Source organism: Salvelinus fontinalis, chromosome 36 (genome assembly GCF_029448725.1).
Source record: "Salvelinus fontinalis isolate EN_2023a chromosome 36, ASM2944872v1, whole genome shotgun sequence".
Taxonomy (NCBI): domain Eukaryota; kingdom Metazoa; phylum Chordata; class Actinopteri; order Salmoniformes; family Salmonidae; genus Salvelinus; species Salvelinus fontinalis.
In genome coordinates this window covers 29,632,727-29,656,715 of record NC_074700.1, presented here as the reverse complement: position 1 = coordinate 29,656,715, position 23,989 = coordinate 29,632,727, and the positions used below count along the sequence as shown (strand labels likewise).

The following is a 23,989-nucleotide window of genomic DNA, read 5'->3' as shown; positions in this document are numbered from 1 at the left end:
TGTACATGGATTTTATAATGTTGTATGTTTTTACCCCAACACCACTTTCCATCAATTTGTATAGCAGACCCTCATGCCAAATTCAGTCGAAGGCATTTTTTAAATCAGCAAAGCATGAGAAGACTTTGCCTTTGTTTTGGTTTGTTTGTTTGTCAGTTAGGGTGTGCAGGGTGAATATGAGGTCTGTTATATGATAATTTGGTAAAAAGACAATTTGGCATTTGCTCAGTACATTGTTTTCACTCAGGAAATGTATGAGTCTGCTGTTAATGATAATGCAAAGGATTTTCCCAAGGTTGCTGTTGACCCAAATCCCATGGTAGTTATTGGGGTCAAATTTGTCTCCACTTTTGTGGATTGGGGAAGATGCCAGAGCTAAGGATGATTTTAAAATTAAAGAGTTTTAGTATAGCCAATAGGAATTTGTTGTCTGTATATTTTATAATTTCATTGAGGATACCATCAACACCACCGGTCTTTTTGTCCTGTAGTTCATTCAAGGTAATTGGAGATTCTAGTGGGTTCTGGTAATCTTTGTCATTTCTTTACTATGGATTAAATTATATGACATGCTATTTTGTAAAATCAATTCTCTGTGATTAATATTACCTGATTAACCTGTTGGGGATGGGGGCGCTGTTTAGACTATTTATGCTAATGTGGCTAATTTTTTAAACGGCTTCCCACAAAATCCTTGATCGTACAATATGCATATTATTATTATTATTGGATAGAAAACAGTCTATAGTTTCTATAGGAGTTGAAATTTTGTCTCTAAGTGGAACAGAGCCCATTCTACAGCAATTTCCCTGACATGGAGTCAGATTTGAGAAACGTTGGCCACTTTTCTGAAGTCATTTAAACGGGCACTGTCGTTGCTATGACTATACGGACACTTCTTACGTCTTCCCCTGGATGCCTTTACGTGATGACGATTCCAACGGGCTCGATTGCTCGTTCACAGGCCCTACAAATGAAAAAAACCTTTAGCTAGCAAGTCTTTTCTTGCTGCGTAACGCGCGTGGAAGACACCGACCCTCTCCTGTTCCAAGCGTTAGTTTAGCCTGTTATATTTCTCCGGTCATCTTTTCACTCGTTATAGGAGTTACAAACATCACAAAGTAGTTAATTTAAAGCGTTTTATAGCAATTTATATCCGTTTAGTGCGATTTTGGGACATTTATTTTTGCAACGATGTGAAAAGTTGGTCACGCTTTTCAGTTCATCCCGAACGTAGTTGACATTTCCACATGGCAAGAGGACAGCTTTCCACCAAAAGACGATTTCTCCCAAGAAAGGATCCTTTGCCCAAGATACTGATGGAAGAACAGCTCAAGGTAGGACATTTTTATTATGATAAATCGTGTTTCTGTCGAAACATTTTAGTGGCTTAGGACGCCATGTTTTTTGACGTAGCTTCGCTTGGCGCAAACTGTATTGAAAAGTAAGGATAAATTAAAAAATGTAATAACGCAATTGTATTAAGAATTAAATTGTCTATCAATCCCTGTCCACCCTATATTTTTTAGTCACGTTTATGAGTATTTATGTATAAGAGTAGATCACTGTCTAAGTGGCGCAAGGACGTTTTCTTTACCAGCTTGTCTACATTTCACATTGTCTAACCATGATTTTGGTGGCTAAATATAAACATTTTCGATCAAACTGTATATGCATGTTGTAATGTGATGTTACAGGAGTGTCATCGGAAGAATTCTGAGAAGGTTAGTGAAAAAATTAATATCTTTTGGCGATGTTGACTTTTATCGCTCACTTTGGCTAGAATCAATGCTGGGCTGCTAATTGCTATGTGCTAAGCTAATATAACGATTTATTGTGTTTTCGCTGTAAGACACTTAGAAAATCTGAAATATTGTCTGTATTCACAGGATCTGTGTCTTTCGATTCGTGTATGCTGTGTATTTTTACGAAATGTTTGATGATTAGTAGTTAGGTAAACACGTTGCTCATTGTAATTATTCTAGTCCATTTGTGATGGTGGGTGCAATTGTAAACTATGCCATCTACCTGAAATATGCACTTTTTTCTAACAAAACCTATCCCATACCATAAATATGTTATCAGACTGTCATCTAATGAGTTTTTTTGTTGGTTAGAGGCTATAAATATCTTAGTTTAGCCGAATTGGTGATGGCTACTGGTGTTGGTGGACAAATAAAAGATGGTGGAATATGCTAATGTGTTTTTAGGTAATAGATGTACATCTTTACATATTGTGTCTTCCCTGTAAAACATTTTAAAAATCGGAAATGTTGACTGGATTCATAAGATCTGTGTCTTTCATTAGCTGTATTGGACTTTAATGTGTGAAAGTTAAATATTTTAAAAAAATATTTTTTTTGAATTTCGCGGCACTGGTTTTTCAGTGGGGGGGGGGGGGGAGTGCCGCTAGCGGCACGCTGATCCTAGACAGGTTAAACTAATCATGTAAATGTAATTAACTAGGAAGTCGGGGCACCACGGAATAATATTTATGGAGCTGTTGTCTTCTGAAATAAACTCTTAATAAAGACCTGGTAATATTGTATGTCAATAGCAGTCAAATATTAATCGTCACCTTATTCAGTCTCATCTGAACATCATACAATTCTTGGTTATCTTCACAAACCTGGCTAACAAGTTGAATCAGCAATATAACATTTGGTTTAAGCATTTTCTTTGCTAAATACCTAAATAATCACACAGAATTACATATACACAGGATGGATCATACATTGATTACTAATTATGTCATAAAAGAAAACGTCCCTAGCGGACGAAACTGATATGACGGCTGGTTACACAAAGAAAGGGGGTTGGGCTTGAATGAAAGCGCGGGAAGACTGAGGAACAAAAGGATTGGGTCTCTATCAGGCCTTATGAAGATATGCTATCATAAATACAGAATCTTATGCATTCTAAATAACTGCCCATTCAGAAAAGGAAAAATCAAGAAATATATTTACTCTGAGCTGCGCTTCGATAGATTGGTCGAAGATGGAAGACTGGGTTGCCCAGCAGAGATCTCCCTTGTCCTTTGAAGAATATGGTAGAACAGATATGTTGTAGTGTGTTGTCTTGTGATAGAACAGATACGTTGTAGTACCATGTTGTCTGGTGGTAGAACGGATACAATGTAGTACCCTGTCGTTCTGAAGAGATTGTCCGTCTTTTCCGAGGCCAAGCATGTTTACAGCTGCTTCTGATAACTTGACGTCTAGGATGTATCACTTCTTACTGAATAAGAGTTCAAAGTTCATACCAAGTTGCCATACTATAAGCTCATGCTATATTCTGGCTGGTGTAGTCACATTCATCATTCCAGCGTGGCGATCGTCACCTCCACGTTGAAATTCGTCCTTCTAAACGTATGGACAGCAGTCCTCACCTCATCGGGAACACAATGTTAATTTCGCTAGGTTGTAGTCGTTCAACCATTCGCAACCAGAGATCACACTGAGGTTAGCTTAGTTCTGTAGTTGATATTAGCCCTTTTAAATGTATGGACAGCAGTCCTCACGTCATCGGGAACACAAGAGGTTGACTTTCGTCGATGGGCTTTTCTAGTGGGGGAGAGAAGGGTGTGTTTTATAGTTCACAACCAATGCCTGTTCACTTGTCTAAAGGTCTAATGTGCATTGCTCGTCTTTATTGGCCCAAGCAAGTCTCTTCTTCTTATTGGTGTCATTTAGTAGGGGATATCTTTGCATCAATTCAACCATGATGGCCTGATTCTCACAGTCTCCTCTGAACAGTTGATGTTGAGATGTGTCTTTTACTTGAACTCTGTGAAGCATATATTTGGGCTGACATTTCTGAGGCTGGTAACTCAAATGAACTTATCCTCTGCAGCAGAGGTAACTCTGGGTCTTTTTATGTGGCGGTCCTCATGAGAGCCAGTTTCATCATAGCCCTTGATGGTTTTTGTGACTGCACTTGAAGAAACTTTCAAGGTACTTGAAATTTTACGAATTGACTGACCTTCATGTCTTAAAGTAATGATGGGCTGTCATTTCTCTTTGCTTATTTGAGCTGTTCTTGCTATAACATGGACTTGGTATTTTACCAAATAAGGCTATCTTCTGTATGTCACCCTTACTTTGTCACAACACAACTGATTGGCTCAAACACATTAAGAAGGAAATCAATTCCACAAATTAACAAGGCACACCTGTTCATTGAAATGCATTCCAGGTGACTACCTCATGAAGCTGGTTGAGAGAATGCCAAGAGTGTGAAAAACTGTCATCAAGGCAAAGGGTGGCTACTTTGAAGAATCTCAAATATAAAATCTAACACTTTTTTGGTAACTACATGATTTGAGATGTGTTATATCATAGTTTTGATATCTTCACTATTATTCTACAATGTAGAAAATAGTAAAAATAAACACAAACCCTTGAATGAGTAGGTGTGTCCAAACCTTCGAGTGGTACTGTAGAAGCAAGGCAACACAAATGAGCAATCATCCTTAAAGATCTTGATTAATTCATCAAAGGATGGGTGGAAGGAATGTGGAACATACGTACATTATTTTAACTTTCATCTTTTTGGAGAGTGTAGAAAACTTTTGAAGTGTTCCTCCGCAGTTGGAATTGAATATTTATGAAAAAGTGGAGTTGTTGCTTCTGGTTTATCATAGGAATCTTTTAGGCAAATGATTATGGACCGACTGTTGACCAACCTATGTTAGAGATGCAATCTGATTTTGTTACATTACAGAAAGCCCTTGCTAATTGAAAACATGTACTTAAAGTGGGCCAAACTAAATATACAGCATGTTTTTCTCTAATTCAAGGAAAAATGACTCAGATAGGCTACAAATTCTCTCATTGGATGGTTCTGTCATTTGGATTAACATTTAAAAACATACTGATGAGCTAGTTAAAAAACTAGCATTTAAAGTGGGCTTCTTTTCTAGAAATAGATCTTGCCTCTCCATGAACAGCAGGAAGGTGATTGTACAGTCAACTTTCCTGCTAGTTCTTGACTATGGTGACACCATGAACCAGAAGTCAGCAGCCACTAGTCTTAAACCTTTGGATGCTGTCTACCATAACGCATTTTGCTTAATTACTGATGACAGTTTTACAAAGCTCTGCTTCACAAGCTTCCAACATACACTCTATATACAAAAGTATGTGGATTCCGCTATTTCAGCCACACCCATTGGTGACAGGTGTATAAAATCGAGCCATGGAATCTCCATAGACAAACATCGGCAATAGAATGGCCTTACTAAAGAGCTCAGTGACTTTTAATGTGGCACCGTTAAGCTACCTTTCCAACAAGTAAGTTTGTCAAATTTCTGCCCTGCTAGAGCTGCCCTGGTCAAATGTAAGTGCTGTTATTGTGAAGTGGAAATGTCTAGGAGCAACAACGGCTCAGCCATGAAGTGGTAGGCAACACAAGCTCACATAATGGGACTTACGAGTGCTGAAGTGTGTAGCACGTATAAATCGTCTGTCCTCGGTTGCAACGCTAACTACCAAGATCCAAACTGTTCCAAACTGTCTCTGAAAGCAACGTCAGAACAAGAACTGTTCGTCGGGAGCTTCATCAAATAGGTTTGCATTGCCGAGCAGCCACACATAAGCCTAAAATTACCATGCGCAACGCCAAGTGTCGGCTGGAGTGGTGTAAAGCTCGCTGTCATTGGACTCTGGAGCAGTGGAAACGCATTGTCTAAAATTATGAATCACACTTCACCATCTGGCAGTCCAACGGATGAATCTGGGTTTGGCGAATGCCAAGAGAACGCTACCTGCCCCGATGCATTGTGCTAACTGTAAAGTTTGGTGGAGGAGGAATAAAGGTCTGGGGCAGTTTTTTATGGTTCAGGCTCGACCCCTTAGTTCCAGTGAAGGGAAATCTAAATGCTACAGTATGAAATGACATTCTATACAATTCTGTGCTTCCAAGGTTGTGGCAACAGTTTGGGGAAGGCCCATTCCTGTTCCAGCATAACAGTGCCCCCGTGCACAAAGCGAGGTCCATACAGAAACGGTTTGACGAGATCAGTGGAAGAAATTGACTGGTCTGGACAGAGCCCTAACCTCAACCCAATCCAAGACTTTTGGGATGAATTGGAACGCCGACTGTGAGCCAAAACACCCAACATCAGTGCCCGACCTCACTAATGCTCTTGTGGCTGAATGGAAGCAAGTCCCAGCAGCAATGTCCCAACATCGCCCAGCATCGCCCCGTAGCACTCATTTCTGTCATCATGAAGTGCTTTGAGAGACTAGTCAAGGATCATATCACCTCCACCTTACCGGCCACCCTAGACCTACTTCAGTTTGCATACCACCCCAACAGGTCCACAGATAACGCAGATAACGCAAATATATATATATATATATTCTTATTCTACCCCTTTAGATTTGTGTGTATTAGATAGTTGTTGTGGAATTGTTGGATTACTTGTTAGATATTACTGCACTGTCGGTGTAACGGGTTTCCTCCTCTTCGTCTGAGGAGTAGCAAGGATCGGACCAATACGCAGCGTGGTAAGTGTCCATATTGATATTTTTAATAAATAAAACAGAACACTGAACGAAATAACAAAAGAACAAATAAACCCGAAACAGTCCCGTATGGTGAAAACACTAACACAGGAAACAACCACCCACAAAACCCAAAGGAAAACAGGCTACCTAAATATGGCTCCCAATCAGAGACAACGACTGACACCTGCCTCTGATTGGGAACCATACTAGGCCAAACACAGCAATAGACAACCTAGACATACAACATAGAATGCCCACCCACATCACACCCTGACCAAACAAATCATACAAAGCAATCTATGGTCAGGGCGTGACAGTCGGAACTATCAATCAATCAATCAATCAAATGTATTTATAAAGCCCTTCTTACATTAGCTGATGTCACAATGTGCTGTACAGAAACCCAGCCTACATCTCCAAACAGCAAGCAATGCAGTTGCACAAACTAGAAGCACAAGCATTTCGCTACACTCGCATAATATCTGCCAACCATGTGTATGTGACCAATAACATTTGATTTGATTCCTATAGATTTTCACATTTGAAATGTGATACTTAATCAAGCCAATTATGTTATATATATATATATTTTTTTTTTAACTTGTTTGGGCTGCAGGGGCAGTATTGAGTAGCCGGATAAAAGGTGCCCATTTCAAACGGCCTCGTACTCAATTCTTGCTCGTACAATATGCATATTATTATTACTATTGGATAGAAAACACTCTCTAGTTTCTAAAACCGTTTGAATTATATCTGTGAGTAAAACAGAACTCATTTTGCAGCAAACTTCCTGACAGGAAGTGGAAAATCTGAAATCGATGCTCTGTTCTAGGGCCTGCCTATAAATGTCCTTGATATATATCAGTATACATGCACTTCATACGTCTTCCACTAGATGTCGACAGGCAGTGAGAGAAGAAATGAAGTGTATAACTTGATCTGGGATCGAATAAAAGCTCTTTGCACGACGTGTTACCATTTTCCTGTTTTCTGGAGAGCGCGTGAAGGGACCTGGATTTGCCTTCTGATAAGCTGTCGTTATAGACGACTAATATCTCCGGCTTTGATTTTATTGGATACATGTGACAATATCATCGTAAAGTATGTTTTTTCAATATAGTTTTATCAGATTATTTAAATTTATTCGGGACGTTAGGCATGTTGCTTTGTCTGCGTATGTTCAGGAAGGAGAGCTTCGCGACACTTTGCTGGCTTTCCGTGCTAATTGACTGGAGAAGAGGACATTCTAAATCCAAACAACGATTGTTCTGGACAAAGGACCCCTTGTAAAACATTCTGATGGAAGATCAGCAAAAGTAGGACCCATTTTATGATGTTATTTCATATATCTGTCGTACGTGTTTGTCTTTAATTTGCTGTACACCATCGATTTTTCAGAAATGTTTTATGATGAGTATTTAGGTATTTGACGTTGGTGTCTGTAATTACTCTGGCTGCTTCGGTCCTATTTGTGACGGTAGCTGTGATGGTAGCTGCAATGTAAAACTGATTTATACCTCAAATATGCAAATTTTTCAAACAAAACATAGATTTATTGTATAACATGTTATAAGACTGTCATCTGATGAAGTTGTTTCTTGGTTAGTTTGGTTGGTTCTTGGTTATTTAGGTTGGCTTTGTGCATGCTACCTGTGCTGTGAAAAATGTCTGTCCTTTTTTGTATTTGGTGGTGAGCTAACGTAAATATATGTGGTGTTTTCGCTGTAAAACATTTTAAAAATCGGACATGTTGGCTGGATTCACAAGATGTTTATCTTTCATATGCTGTATTGGACTTGTTAATGTGTGAAAGTTAAATATTTCAAAAAAATATATTTTGAATTTCGCGCCCTGCACTTGAAGTGGCTGTTGTCATATTGTGCCCGGCTTCGGGCTTGCAGCCCAAAGAAGTTAATGACCTGTAATCAAAATCTTTTTAAATTTGCACAAACTATATTGCATTTAACATTAAACGTTTGTATGATACAATTCATCATTTTCGGCTACATTCATTGCTAAGATTTAAGGTGGCCATATTTTTTATGAGCTAGTTTTAAAGCTAAGACTTAAGGTGGCCATATTTTTTTTAGAAATAGATATTTCCTCTCCCTAAACAGCAGGAAACAGATTGTGCAGTCAACCTTACTGCCAAAAATGTATGGTGGTGTAGTAATTGTAGTTTTTGAAATGATAAGCTGTAGTTTTTATTTGTTTATCTTTTTTTTTTTTGGAATGTTGGTGCTGAATGTTGATTTGTTGTCCTCAGGGCACTTTTGAAAATGAGACCCTGATCTCAATAAGCTCCCCTGATTAAATAAAAGTTAAATAAAATAAAATGTCAGGTATCAAATACGGTAACAAAGTGAGATCAGCTGGTCTGCAAGCTTATTTTACGTTTTACATTGCAGTTAATACTACGTTAGCACAGAGGTTTTAAGAAAACCAGTACTAACACAACTGTGAGTTAAGTTATGCTTGGTTGTTGCAATTGCCTCCCCGTTTCTACTCAATACGTCTGCCAAATGTATACACTAATTACCTCCCAATGCAAAATGCATAAAGTATGGATTTCATATCTGCCTTTCTGTCTGCTATGTCAGTCAGCCAGCCAGCCAGCCATTAAGTCAGTTAGCCAGCCGATCCGCTTGCCTGCCACCCACCATTCTGTCCTTCCATGATATCAGATAGACAGACAGCCAGCCACAGAGACAGGCAGCCAGCCAGCTACACAAACAGACAGTGAGCCAGTTAGTCAGCCAGCCGATCCGCTCGCCCGCCACATACCCCTCTGTCCCTCTCTCCGTCAGATAGACAAACAGCCAGCCAGCCACACAGACAGGCAGTCAGCCAGAGATTTGCATCACTTACAGGGGGTGCTGGGCAGTGGTGGGGTTGGAGGAGTGATGGGGGGTAATTAGGGTCGGGGATGTGCCTGTATCACCCCGTAGAAGGCCTAGTGGCCCAAATGCGGTGTGACAGGCCATGCCAGAGGAGGACAGGGGGGACCTAATGTCTTGTGATCCCCCAAAGGTAGACCTACATTGATTGAGAGCAGTCTGACGGTACATGTAATGACAACAGAAAGGAAAGGTCAGGCTCAAATGGCGTGAAAGTAAGGAAATGACTGAGTACCACGCAATGTCGCAAAGACATTTCCTTTGTGCCTGATTCCATGTGTTTTTATCAATATGTTCATTTTATGAATTAATATGATAAACTTTTTACCATTAGCCTAATATGGATACAAAGTTGTAGTGTATCATACTACTTACAGTTAGTTGATAAATAAGTTTATATAACTAAACATTATTTTAAATGTATCACCATATTATGATTCTGACAATGAGATATAAGAAAGGTCTGGATATAAGACACTTGAAACAATACAATCATAACCATGTTGTGTCATTCAGGAGTCATATATTTGAAATCAATAGAGAAGGGAAGGTCATTTTGGAATGTGTTGAGAGCAACATCAAACTTTAGCTACTTCTAATCTCAGAGGCCTTTAAAACATCACAAAGTCTCCCAATAGCCTTATCCATTCCATCTCTAATTGATGAATTTGACCATTACAGTATGAATCCTGAACTGGTGTGATTCACTGTGTTTTAAATACTGTCTCTGAACTGCTGGTTAGGATGCTGTGAGGTGTTTTACAGTATACTCCAGGTGAGAGTATGCTTACCTGCTGAATGCGTGTATCTCTCTCTAGTCAAACGTAAGACCCAGTTTAGGGGTGAGAATGTGAGCGGTCACCCACTCCACACTCTCCCTCCCCGTCCACCCCCTCCCTTCCCATCCTCTATAGCCCTTAGCCCCTTGCTATGGCCATTAGGGAGAGTCCTAGTCCACCCCAAGCAATGACAGGTGAAATGGAGCACAAAATCCAACAGTCTGCGAAGGGCCTCTCTCCTCAACCACACTTCAAAGCATCTCTCTCTGTCTCTCTCTCCCTCTCTTTCTATCTATCATTATTTGTATTTTTATCTGTTTGTCGTCTCTCTCTTTTTCTATCTTCCTCTCTCTCAAACACTCTCAAACATACAATGGATACGCCTTCAAAAGCTTGTGAACACCCTTCTATCCTTGACAATAGGGGTGTTTTTCAGCACTGTCCATCTATTGCATACATATCTAACCACAGAAGGCAAGGGCAAGGTCAAAATCCCTTAGGATATAAGTCTATTGAATAAAATACAGTTAACAACATGTCCTTGCTATAGGCCACATTGTCTAGAGCTCAGCCATGCTAACCAGCTGGTGGGTGTACCAAGCAGGTTATATTCCACTTCGGACAATGAGGCACTGCACCTATATGTTACAAACCTCTCCTTACAGATGACATTCACACACACACACACACACACACACACACACACACACACACACACACACACACACACACACACACACACACACACACACACACACACACACACACACACACACACACACACACACACACACACACACACACACACACACACACACACACCATGTTCATAGAGACATGCGTACACGTGATGGAAGATGGCACCTACTGTATATGCACAGGCCTTATGTCCCCTCGCTGTTGGAGAAGCAGTTTTCTGATTCACTAGATAATAATGAGTTTGAGCTTGAGTCTCCTCCCATTCTCTTTCCATCTCTCTGTCTGTCTTACTCTCTTCCTCCCCCTCTCTCCCTCTCTGGCTCCAGAAATTCACATCGTTATGGTAACCAGTCCTGCTAACAGCTTGTTAATTCATTCAAAAAGCCCCCGCAGTCAAAGATAATGAAAATGTATTATTGTTTTTGGGCATAGGGGTATTGGAGCTAGCATTACAGTCACTACCATATGAGACAGCCTATCTGCATTAATTATGATTATCACGTTACATACTTTGGCCGACCATGGCCAGGACTGGGCCCATAATGATATCACTGCTGGTATTAGTGAACTAAGTGTGATATCAGAGATACGTCTATATGTGTCTCAATATATATTTTTCTTACGTTTTGATTTAGGTTTGATTTACTGTAAAAAAAAAAGATCTATGATGGAAATTCATATCCAATCATCGGTGTTCTGTGTTTCTTTAAGTGTCTTGTTCCCGCTGCTTTTGTTCCATTGAAATCAAAGGAAGGATGATATTTGTGATAAGTTCTGTTACAATACGTTCTCATTGGGATAATGAGAGGATTGACATTTGGAGAGAGGTTATTTAATGCCAGAGCACTAAGTGAAGAGGACATGTTTGGAGTCTGTATCAAAAGAAGAAGAACAAAAGGAGGAGTGATTATATTATAGATACAGACAAGCCTATCTGCAGAGGATGGGGGTGAAGATGAAGGGATATCATTCACATGCATTCATGTGCGCACACACACACACAATTTGTGTGGTGTCAGACGGATTACCAGGACGTGTACTCAGAGCATGCGCGGACCAACTGGCAAGTGTCTTCACTGACATTTTCAACCTCTCCCTGGCCGAGTCTGTAACACCAACATGTTTCAAGCAGACCACCGTAGTCTCTGTGCCAAAGGAAGTGAAGGTAACCTGCCTAAATGATTACCACCCCGTAGCACTAAAGTCGGTAGCCATGAAGTGCTTTGAAAGGCTGGTCATGGCTCACATCAACAGGATCCTCACAAATACCCTAGCCCCACTCCAATTTGCATCTCGCCCCAATAGATCCACAGATGTCGTGATCTCAATCGCAGTCCACAAAGCCTTTTCCCACCTGGACAAAAGGAACACCTCAATGCTGTTCATTGACGAAAGCTCAGCGTTCAACACCATAGAGCCCACAAAGCTCATCCCAAACTAAGGACCCAGGGACTAAACACCCTCCCTCTGTAACAGGATCCTGGACAAACTAACGGGCCGCCCCCAGGTGGTAAGGGTAGGCAACAACACGTCTGCCACGCTGATCCTCAACACTGGGGCCCCTCAGGAGTGGTTTTACTTAGTTCCCTCCTGTACTCCCAGTACACCCACGACTGTGTGGCCAAACACGACTCCAACACCATCATTAAGTTTGCTGACAACACAACAGTGGTAGGCCTGATCACCGACAACAATGAGACAGCCTATAGGGGTGAGGTCAGAGAACTGGCAGTGTGGTGCCAGGACAACAACCTCTCCCTCAATGTCAGAAAGACAAAGGAGCTGATCATGGACTACAGGAAAAGGCGGGCCGAACAGGCCCCCGTTGTAGTTGTAGTGAAGCGGGTCGAGAGTTTCAAGTTCCTTGGTGTCCACATCACCAACGAACTATCATGGTCCAAACACACCGAGACAGTCGTGAAGAGGGCACAACAAAACCTTTTCCCCCTCAGGAGACTGAAAAGATTTGGCATTAGTCCCCAGATCCTCAAAAAGGTCTACAGCTGCACCATTGAGAGCATCCTGACCAGTTGCATCACCGCCTGGTATGGCAACTGTTTGGCATCTGACCGTAAGGCGCTACAGAGGGTAGTGCGTACGTCCCAGTACATCACTGGGGCCAAGCTTCCTCCCATCCAGGACCTATATAATAGGTGGTGTCAGAGGAAAGCCCATAAAAGTGTCAGAGACCCCAGTCACCCAAGTCATAGACTGTTTTCTCTGCTACCGCACTGCAAGCATTACCGGAGCGTCAAGTCTAGGACCAAAAGGCCCCTTAACAGCTTCTATCCCTAAGGCATAAGACTGCTGAACAATTAATCGAATGGCCACCAGACTATTTACATTGACCCCCCTCCCCTCCATTTGTTTTGTACACTTCTGCTACTCGCTGTTTATTATCTATGCATTGTTACTTCACCCCTACCTACATGTGTTACTTTTAAAAAAATTATTTTTTTACTTGAGTTTATTTGGTAAATATTTTCTTAACTTTTCTTGAACTGCACTGTTGTCTTGGGGCTTGTAAGTAAGCATTTCACGGTAAGGTCTACACTTGTTGTATTCGGCGCATGTGCCAAATAAAGTTTGATTTGATTTGGAATTTCTGATATGTCTATTTCAAAAATACTAGCCTTTGAACTTTTACATTTGCAGTTTATAAAAGATAGATTTTGGTCAGACTGAACCTCATCATTTCAGTAGTGTGTTAAATCAAGGCCACATTGTCTACAATCACAATACACCTTTCAATCCGATACGTTTTTCCACCAAGTTTAGCATCCCGCCATCTTTTTTTCATTTTTGTATTCCCGGCGACAAAGCCTATACTTTTATATCCGCAAACCGAACTTGTCATGATTGGGGTTAAGTTCTGCCTATGGCTTATTATGAAATGTAGCCGTAATGCCGAGGCTGCATTGGCACGCACTACGCTGTTAAGCTCTTGATGGTTGCTAGGCAGTGCCCATTACTACTATCCTCCTGGAAGTTCTAAACTTTGCGAGGCATGTCACTACACCAATCTCTTCACTATTTTCTTAACCACTAGATGGAGCCATAAAAAAATTACTAAGGGAATAAATATCACTGAATGATGAAAATATTGGAATACAGCAAGCTAATGCAATTGAAGGCATCAACTTGTTGCTGACGGAAACTCCCTATGTCATCCAATTGTTATAATACATTAGATTGAAGCAATATCCTACCCGCGTGTGATCAACTATTTCAGCACTGTTTTGCGCTGCTTTGAAAAAAGCGGGGTGTCTTGATAAATTAATCAATGTTAGATTTTTTTGTTGTATTGAATCTCCATTTGGAAATTGGTTAGGCTACAATTAGGCTGTGGAAATGTTAGCTAACTATAGCCATATATAGTATCATATAGTGGTGGCAGGTAGCCTAGTGGTTAGAACTTGTAACCAAAAGGTTGAAAAATCAAATCCCTGAGCTGACAAGGTAAAAATCTGTCATTCTGCCCCTGAACAAGGCAGTTCACCCACTATTCCTAGGCATTGTCTAGTCATTGAAAATAAGAATTTGTTCTTAACTGACTTGCCTAGTTAAATAAATAAAAAGTATAAATATAGTTGACATGGTGCCTTAGTAGCAAGCCTAAACAGAGAGCTCCTGTAAATGTAACATTACACATAATTATTTGCAAGTGTTTTGAATTTTGTGTTTTTTAAATCAACTGTTTAGTTGTTCATAACATTTCGTTTTCTTGCATATTTCTGGTGGTTTTGACCCACAGATTTGCAGATGGACTGGCTGGTCAACTTTTGGTTTGGCTAGCTAGCTAGCTGTTAGGCTAATTGTTTTTGTTTGAATGATGCACCAAGTGGATGCCATACATTGTGAGGGAGGAAAAGTCCAGGAGCTTCACGACTCAGGCTGGTTCCCAGAGTAGCACCCTAAATGGTCATCAATAGACTCTTCATCAACCATCTTCCTGACCACCTTCCTCTCATCAAGCTACGAACTGTCCTCCATCTTTGGAGGATGCATGCACTCAAGGACTAACTTAGTCTCTATTGGTTGATCTAACTACAGCCAGGTTACTAATTATGATTTATTGCTTGCTTGTTTTATGCTTTTAAAGCGATTTGAGATTGTTAAGAAAAGTGCTATAGACATTTAACAAATTTGTCATGACTCTTCTGGTCGATGATCCAAGGCCTCAGATCAGATTGGTAAATGGATGACGACATGACCAGACCCCTCTCACCCACAGAAGAGGAGGAGGGGGGGGGGGGGGGGTTGGGCTGGTTTTGACATCTTAACACTCTGTCATAAATTAGGCAGGAGGGAGATCTCCCACTCCTGCTCTTCAGTATCAAGATCTCCTGCTCTTCAGTATCAAACAAAGGAATGCCTTTGTCCCCCAGAATATTTTTGCCGCCAAAACTATAACGCCCAAATAGTGAATATTGGAACAATATTTCTAAGAAAGGAATGTTAAGAATGGTCAGTGGGGATCTGAAGAATAATCATGTCGTATTGCTTTTCATTTTGCAATATTATTAAACACTGTATGAATCAAATACTGTAACAAAGGAGGGAAAACCCCTTCGGCTTTCAAGTTTCCATCCAATATGATGTTAATACAATATGAAGAATGATGAATTTGTTTTTGTTAAGATATGAATGTGATTTTAGTTTTCTAACGAAATCACAGTTTTCATGTCCTTTGCACATGAACTAAGCCACACCCCGATTGAGGTCAGAAGAGCGATGGAACTGCCCTTTTTGACCAGAGTGCTTAAAAGGACTCGCTAAGAATTAACATAGCAGAACAGCAGACATGAAGCGTGAGCTAAATGTTTGAAACGGCTGAAAATGGTTAGAACTTTGAATCTCCACATGAGGTGAAGAAGAGAAAGACTAGACCTTAACTTGGATTTGGATAGAAAACACTCTGAAGTTTCTAAAACAGTTTGAATGATGTCTGTGAGTACAACAGAACTCATATAGAAGGCAAAAACCTGAGAACAAATCCATCCAGGAAGTGGGAAATCTGAGGTTGATGGATTTTCAACTCAGCTCCTCATGAAAAGATACAGTAGGATATTGGTAATGTTGCACTTCCTAAGGCTTCCACTAGATGTCAACAGACTTTAGAACCTTGTCTGATGCTTCTACTGTGAAGTGGGGCCGAAGCAGAGAGGAATGAGTCAGAGGTCTGCCAGCAGCCACGAGCTGACCATGCTCTGACCATTTGCGTTCACATGAGAGTTTGTTCCCGTTCCATTTGCTTTTCTGAAGACAAAGGAATTCTCCGGTTGGAACATTATTGAAGAATTATATTAAAAACATCCTAAAGATTGATTCAATACATCGTTTGTCATGTTTCAACTCACTGTTACGGAACTTTTTGACATTTCGTCTGCTTTTATTAAACGCGCTTCGTGACTTTGGATTTGTTTACCAAATGCGCTAACAAAAGTAACTATTTGGACATAAATGAGGGACATTACCGAACAAAACAAACATCTCTTGTGGACGTGGGAGTCCTGGAGTGCATTCCGACGAAGATCAGCAAAGGTAAGTGAAGATTTATAATGCTATTTATGATATTTGTTGACTGCATAATATGGCGGATATATTTGTGTATTGATTGGGCTCTCAGCACCGACTCAGATTATTGCATGGTGTGCTTTTTCAGTAAAGCTTTTTTGAAATCTGACACAGCGGTTGTATTAAGGAGAAGTACATCTAAAATTCCATGCATAACAGTTGTATCTTTTAGCAATGTTTATTATGAGTATTTCTGTAAATTGGTGGCTCTCTGCAAAATCAAAGGATGTTTTGGAACTTCTGAACGTAAGGCGCCAATATAAACTCAGATTTTTGGATATAAATATGAACTTTACCGAACAAAACATACATGTATTATGTAATATGAAGTCCTATGAGTGTCATCTGATGAAGATCATCAAAGGTTAGTGATTCATTTTATCTATATTTCTGCTTTTTGTAAATCCTCTCTTTGGCTGGAAAAATGTCTGTGTTATTCTGTGAATAGGCACTCACCTAACATAATCGTTTGGTTTGCTTTCGTCGTAAAGCCTTTTTGAAATCGGACACTGTGGCTGGATTTACAACAAGTGTATCTTTAAAATGCTGTAAAATACATGTTTGTTTGAGGAATTTTAATGATGGGATTTCTGTTGTTTTGAATTTGGCGCCCTGCAGTTTCACTGGCTGTTGAAGAGGTGGGACGCTAGCGTCTCACGTACCCTAGATTAACATTGCCAGTCTGCAGCTGGGCATGTAAAAGTGGTCCTAGAACTTTGACTAAAGATACAAGGTGGGAAGGAAGAATATCCCATCTCAGACAACCATTGGTGCATCTGAAGATCTGTCCTAGTTGAACACTCCACTACAAGACCAAGACAACTAAGAAGAAGGACATTGTGACCGCTGGTGGATAACCAGAGTCTTACACCTATCGAGCCATTCCCCATAGAAAGATTGATTGGTTTCAACAGAGAGATGACGAAGAAAGACATCTACACGTAAATACATTGTGTTTCTTATCCAAACGTGTGGCGGCTCATGTGCAAGGTATTTGGTTACTGTAAGTGTAGTTTCCAAATGTACGATAAATGTCCCTTTTTCCCTATCTCTCTATTTCCCCCACCCCCTTCTCCATCTCTGTGTAATACGCCATCATATCTTGTCAGTCCACTAGGGACTTTTGTCTCATGTAAGTGTGTATGTCTATTCTTTGTTATTATTTAGTTAGTTAGTAAATAAATAATTACATAAATTTGTGTAGAACTGAATAATCAGAAAAGGCCTGGGTTCTTGCAGATTCAAGAAGTCTGTGATGTTCAGAATGAGACTGATATGAGGTAATTATTAATAAATGACTGTTATCAATATATCTTATATGTATAATCTTGAGTTTAATTCGGGAGATGATAACTCATTAACTTCTCTAGGATAGGGGGCAGCATTTTCACGTTTTGATGAAAAGCGTGCCCAGAGTAAACTGCCTCCTACTCAGTCCCAGATGCTAATATATGCATGTAATTAGTAGTATTGGATGGAAAACACTCTGAAGTTTCTAAAACTGTTTGAATCATGTCTGTGACTATCACAGAACCTATTTGGCAGGCAAAACCCTGAGGACAAACCATTCAGAATGTTTTTTTCGAGGTCACTCTCTTTTCAATGAGTTACATTGGGAATCCAGATTTCTAAAGGACTTTCCTGCAGTTCCTATCGCTTCCACTGGATGTCAACAGTCTTTAGAAATTGGTTGAGGTTTTTCCTTTGAGAAATGAAGAAGTAGCCATGTTCAGAATGAGGCTCCAGTGAAGTGTACTGTTTGTTAGTGGCGCGTGACCAGAAAGCATGCTACACATTGTTTTCCTCCGGTATTGAACACAGATCATCCCGTCTTCAATTTTATCAATTATTTACGTAAACAAATACCTAAAGGTGTATTACAAAAGTAGTTTGAAATGTTTGGACAAAGCTTACAGGTAACTTTTGTAGTCATGTAGAGCGAGTTGGAACCGGTGATTTTCTGGCTCAAACGCGCCAAATAAATTGACATTTTAGATATATATCGATGGAATTAATCGAACAAAAGGACCATTTGTGATGTTTATGGGACATATTGGAGTGCCAACAGAAGAAGCTTGCCAAAGGTACTGCATGAATTATATCTTTATTTCTGCGTTTTGTGTTGCGCCGGGAGGGTTAAAATATGATGGCCTGTGATTGTTAGCTAGGGTGCTATCCTCAGATAATGGCATTGTTTGCTTTCGCCGTAAAGCATTTTTGAAATCTGACAAGTTGGCTGGTTTCACAACAAGTGTAGCTTTAATTTGGTATATTGAATGTGTGATTTGATGAAAGTTAAATTTTTATAGTAATTTATTTGAATTTGGCGCTCTGCATTTTCACTGGATGTCGGCCAGGTGGGTCGCTACCGTCCCACATATCCCAGAGATGTTAAACAACTTCTTCCATGGTGCCCCAAATTCCTAATGAGTTAATTGTTGCATGATGAATTGAATCGAGTAACAATTAAACATAGTTAGTTTACTCGATAAATAACAGTCATCACATTAATGAAAGTCACGTCATGACATATTGGAGCCCCCGTGCAGGGAATCTAAGCAGAAATTAGGCCTTAATGTTGAATTCAGTCTATTTGAATCGTGTAGCTGATTATGTTATACACCATTGGAGCCGTAGAAAGATTTCAATTCAAATCAAAGTTTATTTGTCACATGTGCCGAATACAACAGTGAAATGCTTACTTACAGGCCCTCACCAACAGTGCGATTTTTATTAAGTAAAAAATACATATCAGATGAACAATAGATATTAAAGAAGTAAAAACAACAGTGAAAAATAACAGTAGCGAGGCTATATACAGTGTCGAGGCTATAAATATAGCGAGGCTACATACAGACACCGGTTAGTCAGGCTAATTGAGTTAGTATGTACATGAATGTAAGGTTAAAGTGACTATGCATGTATGATAAACAGCGAGTAGCAGCAGCGTACAATTTGTTGTTGGGTGTGTGTGTTTCCATTTGAACAAGATACTAGAGGTAGCCTCCGGTGTAGGGTGCATTACTGAATGGCTACGAGCCAGGACATATGGGCCGGCTGATTTAGATATTCTGAGAAATAGACTGGTTGGGCCAAAACGTAGTACTATTTCTGTCTCTTGCGCTTCAGGAGTGAGTAGACTCGGTCATTATTCATTTCTAGAGCGAGGACATATGGCCAGCAGATTATAGAAATTTGATTAGAAATATTCGCTTGACCGAAGCGGATTTATCTCTCCATCTCTCGCGTTTCAGTAGCGAAGAGTAGATGATGGTGTATTTCTTGCTAGCGAAGAAAACGGCGATGGGGTTGGAACGTGAGATGTCATTAGTAAACCTGTTCGCATATTATAGGGGCCCCTGTTGTGCTTGGAAGTGAAATTCTTGTACAAATAAGGCTAGCTTTGCATGAGATGCTAAGCTAACAAAGGGAGAGCATTTTTTCCTTTGTTCACCGGGAAATCCTGTGTCTTCGGCGACGGAAGTTCCACCTCCTTGGGACTCGCGTTTGATTAAAACTTTCTGTGATTCTGTGATCAGATCCTGATGGTGAAGAATCACCTGCATATATAATGTTTTAATTTTTTAAAGAACATTTTCAATGTGAGGGCAGAACGTGTACGTTATGATATCCAGGCAATCTCAGCTGATTGGATATTGTTGCCTCATTCAATTTAACAAGGAAGTTAAGTAGCCTAACAAACCTTGTCAGGTTGGAACAAATTCTTATTTCAATGACAGCCTAGGAACAGATAACTGCCTTGTTCAGGGGCAGAACGACAGATTTGTACCTTGTCAGCTCAGCAATGCGAACTTGCAACCTTTTGGTTACTAGTCCAATGCTCTAACCATTAGGCTACCCTGCCGATTATGTCCAAAATTATTTGTTCCAACCAATGAGACATTTTAAACTTTTCTACATTAACCTAGATACAGCAACGCTTTCAGATTAATTAAAGTTTAATTCCCGGATAGCCTAAACAGGTATGATTAATCATTAACATTGATTAATCAATTAAATTGCTTTTGCATATTCATTCACGTCCAACTCCCACATTTTTGATCCAGTATTGATGGTTCATTAATGTCTATAAATAGATGAAAATCGTTTTTGCTGCTTCCATCAACTCAAAACCCAAGCTTAAAAAAAAAAAATATAATAATAATAATGTGCAAGCTATCAGAGGGGCTGGTCCCCATTCCCCTGCTAATTAGTGAACCGTCACCCATAAAAGGATTGATCGCTGACCTCAGCAGCGATATTAACCCTAACTATGCCATTAGCGGAAAAACAGCAGAAATTGCGACAAACGCCCTCCAAAATAAATCATTGTGCGCAGACCTTGTAAAGGTTCTCTCCAGTTTAGCCCTGATGTATCACCATCAGAGATTGGCATCGATCAAGTACCGCAGTGCCCAGCAGAAGCACGAGCAAGAAACGGTTGACATGAAGGGACAGGTAGAGAGAACCAGGACACTAATGACAAAAACAGAAGAGGTAAACATTCTGCTAGCTGAGGAACTACGTCACAAAATAGTAATTGAAAAAACTGATGACGATGAACGAGCACAAACTCTTCAACAAAATAGTTTTCTCCAGGAACAAATTGATTTAACAAAACTGAATAAGATGTAGGCCATGCCAAACTAGGTTCATCTGTTGAGTTATCTACAAACAGGAGCGCGCAATTTGATAACATGCATGCAGTTTTGATGAATGTTTCTCAAAGCTTTACAATGACAGTCTTTTGTGGTAGTTCAGTGTATTACAATGAAAGTCTTTTGATGTAGTGCAGTGTTTTACAATGACAGTCTTTTGTGGTAGTTCAGTGTTTTACAATGACAGTCTTTTGTGGTAGTTCAGTGTTTTACAATGACAGTCTGTGGTAGCTCAGTGTTTTACAATGACAGTCTTTAGTGGTAGTTCAGTGTTTTACAATGACAGTCTTTAGTTGTAGTTCAGTGTTCTACAATGACAATCTGTGGCAGTTCAGTGTTTTACAATGTCAGTCTTTTGTGGTAGTTCAGTGTTTTACAATGGCAGTCTTTTGTGGTAGTTCAGTGTTTTACAATGGCAGTCTGTGGTAGTTCAGTGTTTTACAGTGACAGTCTGTGGTAGTTAAGTGTTTTACAATGACATTATTTTGTGGTAGTTCAGTCTTTTACAATGACAGTGAAAGGTGAGCATTTTTGTTATGTGAGCTCTATGTACATTGATTGATGCAATTCTCTGGCATGCTGTTTTAATGTTTTGTGTATGTATCTAAAGTGAAGGCCTGATCCTGAAGAAGTCAGGAGGAAACATGTTCCCTGTGTGTTACTGGTGTGGCTTCAACAGCGTGTGTTACTACTGGTCAAAGAGGTAAGAGGACTGTAACGGTCCTGACCTGTTTTATGTTGTTTTTGTATGTGTTTATGGTCAGGGCGTGTGTTTTGGGTGGGCAGTCTATGTTTTCTGTTTCTATGTTGGTTTTGGTTGCCTGGTATGGCTCTTAATTAGAGGCAGGTGTTTTGCGTTCTCCTCTAATTAAGAGTCATATTTAGGTAGGGTGTTCTCACTGTTTGTTTGTGGGTGATTGTCTTCCGTGTTCGTATATGTATGTACCATACGGGACTGTTTGGCTGTTCGTTTCGTTTTGATGTAGTCTGTTCCTGTCCGTGAGTTTTACGTTAGTTAAGTAAGTTCAAGTTCAGGTTTTCGTCTACGTCGTTTTCTTGTTTTGTAAATTTGTAAGTTTTGTTTTCGTGTTGCCATCGTTGTAAATAAAGAGATGGCTTATTTCCCAAATGCTGCGTATTGGTCCACTGATCCTTCTCTCCTCTCCTCATCTGAGGAAGAGGAGAGCGACAGCCCTTACAGAATCACCCACCAAACTAGGACCAAGCGGCAAGGGAGTGCTCAACAGAGCAACAAGGACTCCTGGACTTGGGAGGAGATCCTGGACGGTAGAGGAACCTGGGCTCAGCCGGGGGAATATCGCTGTCCCAAGGAGGAGTTGGAAGCAGCGAAGGCTGAGAGGCGCTGGTATGAGGAGGCAGCGTGGCGACGCGGTTGGGAGCCCGTGAGTCAGACCCAAAAATTTCTTGGGGGGGGGGGGCACACGAGGAGTGTGGCAAAGCCGGGTAGGATACCCGAGCCAACTCCCCGTGCTTACCGTGGAGGTAGAAGGCGTCGTACTGGTAAGACACTGTGTTATGCGGTAAAGCGCACGTTGTCCCCAGTACGCGTGCTTAGCCCAGTGCGGGCTATTCCACCTTGCCGCACTGGGAGGGCTAAGTTGGGCATCGAGCTGGATGTCATGAAGCCGGCCCAACGCATCTGGCCACCAGTGCGTCTCCTCGGGCCGGCATACATGGCACCAGCCTTACGAGTGGTGTCCCCGGTTTGCCAGTATAGCCCAGTGCGGGCTATTCCACCTCGCCGCACTGGCAGGGCTACGGGCACCATTCAACCTGGTAAGGTTGGGCAGGCTCGGTGCTCAAGAGCACGTGTCCTCCTTCACGGTCCGGTAGACCCGGTGCCACCTCCATGTACCAGTCCTCCGGTGGCAGCCCCCGTACCAGGCTGTCTCTCCGGGTTCTCTCTCCAGCTGTTTCCTCCTCTCCAGCGCAGCCAGTGCCTATACCACGCACCAGGCTGTCTCTCCTTCTCCTTCCTACAGAGCCGTCCTGCCATGACCAGCCAGAGCCGTCCTGCCATGACCAGCCAGAGCCGTCCTGCCATGACCAGCCAGAGCCGTCCTGCCATGACCAGCCAGAGCCGTCCTGCCATGACCTGCCAGAGCCGTCCTGCCATGACCTGCCAGAGCCGTCCAGCCGGGGCCTGCCAGAGCCGTCCAGCCGGGGCCTGCCAGAGCCGTCCAGCCGGGCCTGCCAGAGCCGTCCAGCCGGGACCTGCCAGAGCCGTCCAGCCGGGACCTGCCAGAGCCGTCCAGCCGGGACCTGCCAGAGCCGTCCAGCCGGGACCTGCCAGAGCCGTCCAGCCGGGACCTGCCAGAGCCGTCCAGCCGGGACCTGCCAGAGCCGTCCAGCCGGGACCTGCCAGAGCCGTCCAGCCGGGACCTGCCAGAGTCCCTCAGCCGGGATCTGCCAGAGTCCCTCAGCCGGGACCTGCCAGAGTCCCTCAGCCGGGACCTGCCAGAGTCCCTCAGCCGGGACCTGCCAGAGTCCCTCCGCCGGGACCTGCCAGAGTCCCTCCGCCGGGACCTGCCAGAGTCCCTCCGCCGGGACCTGCCAGAGTCCCTCCGCCGGGACCTGCCAGAGTCCCTCCGCCGGGACCTGCCAGAGTCCCTCCGCCGGGATCTGCCAGAGTCCCTCCGCCGGGATCTGCCAGAGTCCCTCCGCCGGGATCTGCCAGAGTCCCTCCGCCGGGATCTGCCAGAGTCCCTCCGCCGGGATCTGCCTGAGTATCTCAGCCGGGACCTGCCCCTTGTCCCGGTGCTGCCCCTTGTCCCGGTGCTGCCCCTTGTCCCGGTGCTGCCCCTTGTCCCGGTGCTGCCCCTTATCCCGGTGCTGCCCCTTATCCCGGT

General features: G+C 41.9%; 1 pseudogene; it reads left to right on the top strand.

The window, feature by feature from the left end:
• The window catches only part of LOC129835656 (phospholipase D1-like), a 192,127-nt pseudogene that overhangs the window by 59,029 nt on the left and 109,109 nt on the right, over positions 1-23,989 (top strand).